The sequence below is a fragment of the Oncorhynchus mykiss genome, chromosome 1 (genome assembly GCF_013265735.2).
Source record: "Oncorhynchus mykiss isolate Arlee chromosome 1, USDA_OmykA_1.1, whole genome shotgun sequence".
In the NCBI taxonomy this organism is placed as follows: domain Eukaryota; kingdom Metazoa; phylum Chordata; class Actinopteri; order Salmoniformes; family Salmonidae; genus Oncorhynchus; species Oncorhynchus mykiss.
In genome coordinates, this window is record NC_048565.1 from 73,084,910 (window position 1) to 73,093,016 (window position 8,107).

Genomic DNA, 8,107 nt, shown 5'->3' on the forward strand with positions numbered 1-8,107 from the left:
GATTATTGGCCTACATTATTGACAAACTATGAAATTACACTACACTACCAATAGAAATCATTTGGACTATCTATCTATACAAAACAGAAAATATAAGTTATAATATGTTTCTATTTACCTATTTATGGACATATTAAATATTTGTTGTATGTTTGTTGTATGTGCTGCCAATTTAGCCTGTATTTGTGGAATGAGTGTTAACATAGTTTATTCTTATTGTTAGATAATCTAGGATTGCTGCTTCCGTATAGCTGGATTCAATGCTGATCAATTCTATACACTGCGTAGTTGGATGCAATATTGATCAATACCAATACACTGCGTGGTTGGATGCCATGCTGATCAATACCAATACACTGTGTAGTTGCTGTACTGTTGATTTGGAGGGCTACTTTTCACCACTAAGTGGAGACATACTATATCTGAGCTACAGGGATGATCAAGCAAATTAATTCAAGCATTTTAGTATCAAAATACTTCGCTATCAACAATTCAAATGAACTGAAAGGGATGAGGAATAAATTTGACAAAATGGCAGCAGTGGTGGAAAAATGACCCAATTGTCATACTTGAGTAAAAGTATAGATACCTTAATAGAAAGTTACTCAAGTAAAAGGGAAAGTCAGCCAGTAAAATATTATTTTGAGTAAAGTTCAAAAGGTATTCGGTTTTAAATATAAGCATCAAAAGTAATTGTAATTGCCAAAATATAGTTAAGCATGAAAAGTACAATTAAAAGTATAAATCATTTTAAATTCCTTATATTAAGCAAAGCAGACAGCACAATTTTTTAAATGTATGGATAGCCAGGGTCACACTCCAACATTCAGTCATTATTTACAAAATATTCATTTGTGTTTAGTGAGTCCGCCAGGCCAGAGGCAGTAATGATGACCAAGTGTTCTCTTGATAAGTGCTTGAATTTGACAATTTTTCTGGTTTGCTAAGCCTTCAAAATGTAACAAGTACTTTTGGTTGTCAGGGAAAATGTATGGAGTAAAAAGTACATTATTTTCTTTAGGAATGTAGTGAAGTAAAAGTAAAAGTTGTAAAAAAAAAATGAATAGTAAAGTGAAGTACAGATACCTCAAAAAAACTACTTAAGTAGTACTTTAAAGTACTTTTACTTAAGTACTTTACACCACTGCAAAATGGTAGATGTATCTTTTGTTTAGGTGTGTTGGTGGGTGCGTAGGTCACAGTATTTAACTGTACTGTTTATGTGTTCATGCACATACATGTAAGTTAGTGTTGTAATATTCCTCATGCAGTTCTGGTCTGTCTGAACATGTGATGTTTTCTGTATGTGCCTCAATGTTAAGAAACATCACGTTCCAGGGAATGTTCGAGATGTGAGCTGGTTTCCTTCCATGTTTTGTAAAGTATATTTCTACATGAACATAAATATGACTGAACTGAATTATTTTGGTCTGGTAGGAGGATATGATCAAAAAATACCCTCACACCATCTCAGCTTGCCCTGCCCCAGAAAATAACTTGGGAATACAGAGATACAGAAAATGGAAGCTACTCTGGGCAGACTAATTATAGCAGAAATGATTTGGATATTGCTGTAATGTGTTTAAGAGGTACCTATTTCATATCTAGCTCCTTTCATCAGTAGCATATGAGACCCTTGTTAGACAGTTATGACTGCAGACCCCTGGTTAAACATCAGCTACTGCCACTACAGGTCTATCTGAGCAGTATAATTAGCTGAAATACTGTAATTAGTAAGGTGTTCAATATATCAAAGCACCAAGGGTTCTTCTTCTGCTTAGAGAACACTGTCATAGGCCCATGAGTCAGATGTTTTCGCACAGTAGACATATCCAGCTAGCTGCTTGTGGCAACAGACAGTTTAAAAGTAGATTGTAGAAGAATGTGGTCGTTAATTGATTTATTTTCTCACTAGAGGGGAACAGAAGTGTCTAAGAGGAAAGTGGCTGCTGTTTAGTACAAATGCACTGTTACCTTGAGGAAGACAGTCAGTTCAACTTCATTGAAACCTACTGTAATGTTTCCTTGCCAGGGTTGTTTAGTTTGTCCATAGGTTGTTCATTTTTCCATTAGCATCGGAATTGTTGTAGTTCTTATCTGGTTTTCCTCCTACTGTGAGATGGGATTTGTCAGAAGAGGAGCAAAAAGGGACAGGAAGATTTGTAATGCGTAATGTGATATTTGTAATGTGGCGACTGGTTTCTTCCATCTCCCTGCATATGATTCATACAATGCTGATTGGTCGGAGGGTCCACATACTGGCCTAAAGACATCTAAAGGCTGAATCAGTCTCTTATTAGAAGGCAAAGATAAAAAACCAGTAGAAACTTCTGTCCTCTAGAATCAGTGGTTTTACAATGCCAGGGCCTTGTCCAGTTTAATCAGTACAAGTTAAAAGTGAGTTTGGGCTGTGAAATTAGCCTTAATTGAGTAATGGCAACAGATTGTCTCTCTTGCGTCATTTCAGTGTTTATAGCTGGCCTATTGTGGTTGTCATTGTTTTAACTGCCCAGAATGGGCAATTTATTCAAAGTTTGTTTACTTAAGGCTCTGGCCACCGCCGTTTATCTTCTTTTTAATGGTTCGGATGAAAATGTTCACAATGTTGTTTTTCGTTTGTGATGTGCTATTTATTGGATTCCTTTGGCCTGTTTGAAGTAGGAATCTGATGCTCCTCCTCTGAGCTATTTTAGAGAGAACGAGGTGCTTAGGCTGAGTAGATGTAAGTCCATCATCATCTCCTCATTTCCACTTGCTATTTAGGACCATGTCCTTCCAAAATAAGTATCTCCTGACCGCGGTGTGAGCTATCTGGGGACCTGTTTGTGAGTAATTTCAGGATATTAGGATGTCCCAATTCGTTTTGTTTTGACGTCTCACCAGCTCCATCGTCTCCTGTGTGTATTTCTGTATGGCATTTCATATAATGCCATTTTCAAGGCAATTTAAAAAAGCTTTTTGGGGTTTTGGTAACTATATATTGTACATGTTGAGTACTTTATAATTTCTATGCTGCACATTGTTATTTTAGAAATGTACACAAACCCAAATAAAGGTTTTACTGACAGACAGGGGACACACTCGTGAACTCACACACACACACCCGCACGTTCACACACACAAGCACACACACACACACGTGCAGTCAGACATGCTGTGCACTCCATGAGCTTGTCCCTAGGACATACCCCCAAAGGTTATATTATATCTGAAATGCTGGGTGTGTAGTGAAGTACATGCTCCACTGTCTGGCACGTCTCTAATGACGGGGTGTACAGTATGGCCCATGATCTTGTTTTACATGCCGTATATATGCACCATTAGATACTGTACATTTCTCACGGGACTCTTACAAGATGAGAAAAGTATGCCATCTTTTGCGTTCAATATTCACTATAACAAACAGATCATCAGGTGCCAAACACACTCATGGCCTCCGGACTACTAAATCAGTATTTCGAACAGAGATGGACATGATTAGTTTTAGGCCACATTGTGATGATCAAGCCTGGAAAAAAATCAGGTCTAAAATAATCAGGAGTCTGAGAGGGCCACACGTCGCCAGACCTGTCAAGACTGTGAAATTTCAGCACCCACGGTGTTAATGCATAATGTCAACCCAGTAGGTAGCCTTGTTAAAAAGCAATTAAGCCAAAAATGATTTAAACATCATGTGGTTTGGCTATTGGGTAGCGCAGTGTTGTTTTCTTAAAATGAGAATTTGACTGTCTGCTCACATTTAAACCGCCATTTGTGTGAGCGTAGTTCTAACCACACTTTCTCACAACCGCCAAACCCTACCAAACCACAGACTTCACACACACACGCACGCACACACACACACACAAATATACACACATACAAATGTACAGACACACAAACACACACAAACACGTTCCCTCATGAAGAGTAATTGAGGGGTTTGACTAGTTTTTGGTGCATTAAAACAGTAGATGCTGTTTTAAATGGCTGGGACTGAGACACACTTGGTTGTCTGTGACTGGCAAAGCCATGGGTTATTGCTGACAGAGGACGTGGCACCCAATACTGTGTCTGTGTGGGTCCTTTTAAATCCTGTTCAACAGAAAGGTACAATGATGGCTATATTGTCATGTTTCTATTGGATTTGCAAGGCATCAAGAAAAAAAGGAGTGTTTGGATTAAAATGACTAAGATTAAACACTGATGCATTCTGTATAAACAACCAGAAGCCTTTGCATGCCAATTACTGCATCTGGACAAATACTGTATCACCACAGCCAGCGGAGAATCCTCGGAAAACAACCCATGTTTCCATAGCAACTGGTCCCATCCCATAGTATGTGATGATTTGGTATTACGAGTGCATCAGAATAAGTCTGCTGGAGTCTAACGATATAACTACCCCTCCTGTCTGACACAGCATACTGCTTTTAGCTCTTGCCTTTCCAAAACTGAAAAGTAAAGTGGTGAGAGTCGTTTTTTTGCTTTTGGCAGATTATTACCCCACACTGCTCTGTGTGAATGTGCTCATCACAGCCAGACGGCTTGGATGTGGTTTGGAGTGTCTGTGTGGTCCGCTGCACAGAAGACAGACAGAGAGACGGGGGGAGGGAGGGAGAGACGGATAGACCCCAGCGCTACTTTAAGCCCTCAGTTTTTCCATCACCGCTGTCGCCACTACGGTGCTTGTAGTACTTTTGAGCAGTGCCAGGGGACACAGAGAGAGAGAGTGAGACAGAGAACGAGTTAGAGAGAGAGGGAGGGAGAGAGAGAGAGAGAGAGAGAGAGAGAGAGAGAGAGAGAACAAGCTAGAGAGTGAGAGAGAGAGAGAGAACGAGCTAGAGAGAGAGAGAGAGCAAGAGAAAGACCGAGAACAAGCTAGAGAGAGACTGCGAGAAGGAGAGACAGAGAACAAGCTAGAGAGAGGGAGAGACAGAGAACAAGCTAGAGAGAGGAAGAGACAGAGATTTAGCTAGAGAGAGACTGAGAGTGAGCGAGAAAGAAATGGAGAGAGAGAGAGAGAGAGAGAGAGAGAGGAGAGAGAGAGAGAGAGAGAGAGAGAGAGAGAGAAAAAAAAAAGACAGAGAACAAGCTAGAGAGAGACTGAGGGACTGAGTGGGGAGCCACCAGTCTGGAGTCTAGTGGATGACTTATGAGGTTGATGGTTTGGTCTGGCGGGGCTGGGGTTTAATGGGGCTGGTGAAGGGGGGAGTGGAGGGGCGTTGAAAATAGCCTGGCCCAAACCTGTGGTTGACTCCAAGCCCCCCACCCCTCACCACCCCCTGCCCATACACGTGTGGTGTTTATTTACGAGGCAGTTAACCGCGTCGCGGTCCCCGCGGTGGACTGACACTAGACGACAGCAGCGTAATGTCCTGCCCTTTAAACTCAGCCCTAATGGTTGCTTTAGTGCGAGGAGCAGGCACTGGAAGAGGCGCCTAAGTGTCTTTTCATGGGGGCCCTCTGAGTAACACATCAACTCGCACATCTATGGGCCACCGTCCAGGCTTTATGAGTACCTGCTTCTGTGGCTGTGGCGCCACTATTTTTAGGCACGGCTCTATGACAAGGATAGCAGGAATACATAGGAGAATGTTATTAATCTGTTAGACTAATTGAAAAAATTACTTTTGGAGGTGAATGTCTTTTTAATATCAGTGACTGTGACACCTGTGACATTTGAATGGCATCTAGAGGAACAGGGATTTGAAACTGAGCCCTTTTAATGCTATGTTGGGGATGGCCACAGTACACTTCAGTTGGGTACTGTTACCCAACCTGCAATTGTTTGGGTAACAGATGTGATCGTACTTCGTAACTCTCTTGCATTGTGTTTTTAAAGAAAAGATTATCCAACTGGTGATCCCAGATAATTCTGTTAATTCTGACGATAGACACTCGGAAGCAAATTAGATGTGTAGGACAACAGAATATTGATGGCTGTAGATTTGTAATTTGTCTGTTAGCAAGGAAATAGCTGAATATGCAAGGAGCTAATGCGACCATTACAATTAGTGCATGCTAGTTAACACACTCTTGCAACAATAACATACAAAACCACATCCCAAGAAGCCCCCAATATCTAGCGGTCAAAAGTTTGAGAACACCTACTCATTCAAGGGTTTTTCTTTATTTTTTACTATTTTCTACATTGTAAAATAATAGTGAAGACATCGAAACAATGAAATAACACCTATGGAATCATGTAGTAACCCAAAAAGTATTAAAAAAATCGAAATATATGTTTTATTTTACATTCTTCAAAGTAGCCACCCTTTGCCTTGATGACAGCTTTGAATGAGTAGGTGTGTCCAAACTTTTGACAGGTACTGTATGTACATAACCAGTCAGAAGTTTGGACACACCTACTCATTCCAAGGTTTTTCTTTATTTTATGATATTTTTTTTTACATTGTAGAATAATAGTGGAGACATACAAACTATGAAATAACACACATGGAATCATGTAGTAACCAAAAAATGTTTAAACACTTTGCCTTCATGATAGCTTTCTCTCAACCAGCTTCACATGGAATGCTTTTCCAACAGTCTTGAAGGGGTTTCCACATATGCTGAGCACTTGTTGGCTGCTTTTCCTTCACTCTGCAGTCCAAACCATCCCAAACCATCTCATTTGGGTTGAGATCGGGTGATTGTGGAGGCCAGGTCATCTGATGCAGCACTCCATCACTCTCCTTCTTTGTCAAATAACCCTTACACAGCCTGGATGTGTGTTGAGTCATTGTCCTGTTGAAAAAAAATGATAGTCCCACTAAGCACAAACCAGATGGAATGGCGCATCACTGCAGAATGCTGTGATAGCCATGCTGGTTAAGTGTGCCTCGAATTCTAAATAAATCACAGACAGTGTCACCGGCAAAGCACCCCCACACAATCCCATCTCCTCCGCCATGCTTCATTGTGGGAGCAACACATGCGGAGATCATCCTCTCACCTGCTCTGCATCTCACAAAGACACCGGTTGGAACCAAAAATCTCAAATTTGGATTCATCAGACGAAAGGACAGACTTCCACCAGTCTAATGTCCATTGCTCGTGTTTCTTGGCCCAAGCAAGTCTTTTTTTCTTATTGGTGTCCTTTAGTAGTGGTTTCATTCCAGCAATTTGACCATTAAGGCCTGATTCACACAGTCTCCTCTGAACAGTTGATGTTGAGATGTGTATTTTACTTGAACTCTTTGAAGCATTTTTTGGGCTGCAATTTCTGAGGCAAGTAACTCTAATGAACTTATCTTCTGCAGCAAAGGTAACTCTGGGTCTTCCAGAGTGGCCGTCCTCATGAGAGCCAGTTTCCTCATAGCACTTGATGGTTTTTGCGACTGCACTTGAAGAAACGTTCAATGTTCTTGAGATGTTCCTGATTGACTTATCGTCATGTCTTAAAGTACTGGACTGTCGTTTCTCTTTGCTTACTGGAGCTGTTCTTGCCATAACATGGACTTGGTATTTTACCAAATATCTTCTGTATACCACCCCTAACTTGTCACAACACAACTGATTGGCTCAAACGCATTAAGAAGGAATGAAATTCCACATATTAACTTTTAACAAGGCACACTTATTAATTGAAATCCATTCCAGGTGACTAACTCATAAAGCTGGTTGAGAGAATGCCAAGAGTGTGCAAAGCTGTCATCAAGGCAAAGAGTGGCTACTTTGAAGACTCTCAAATAGACAATATTTGTTGGTCAGTTTAACACTTTTTTGGTTATTTGATGTCTTCACTATTACTCTACAATGAAAATAGTGAAAATAAAGTAAAACCCTAGAATGAGTAGGTTGTCACATTTCTGTGGAACTTGTTCAATTTATGTCTCAGTTGTTGAATCTTGTTATGTTCATACAAATATTTACACATGTTAAGTTTGCTGAAAATAAACGCAGTTGACAGTGAGAGGACGTTTCTTTTTTTGCGGAGTTCATGTACAGGGGCGCAACTTTCACTGGGGACACATTCGTAATTGCATTATTGTCCCCCCCCCCCCCAGTTTGGTCATTGGAATGTGACACAAAACGAGGCATTGGTGTGCTTTTGGAGCATGCGGATTCCTCCAAGCGGCCAGGTAGGCTGTTTGGAATGTTTATGTGACTGGATAATAATTTA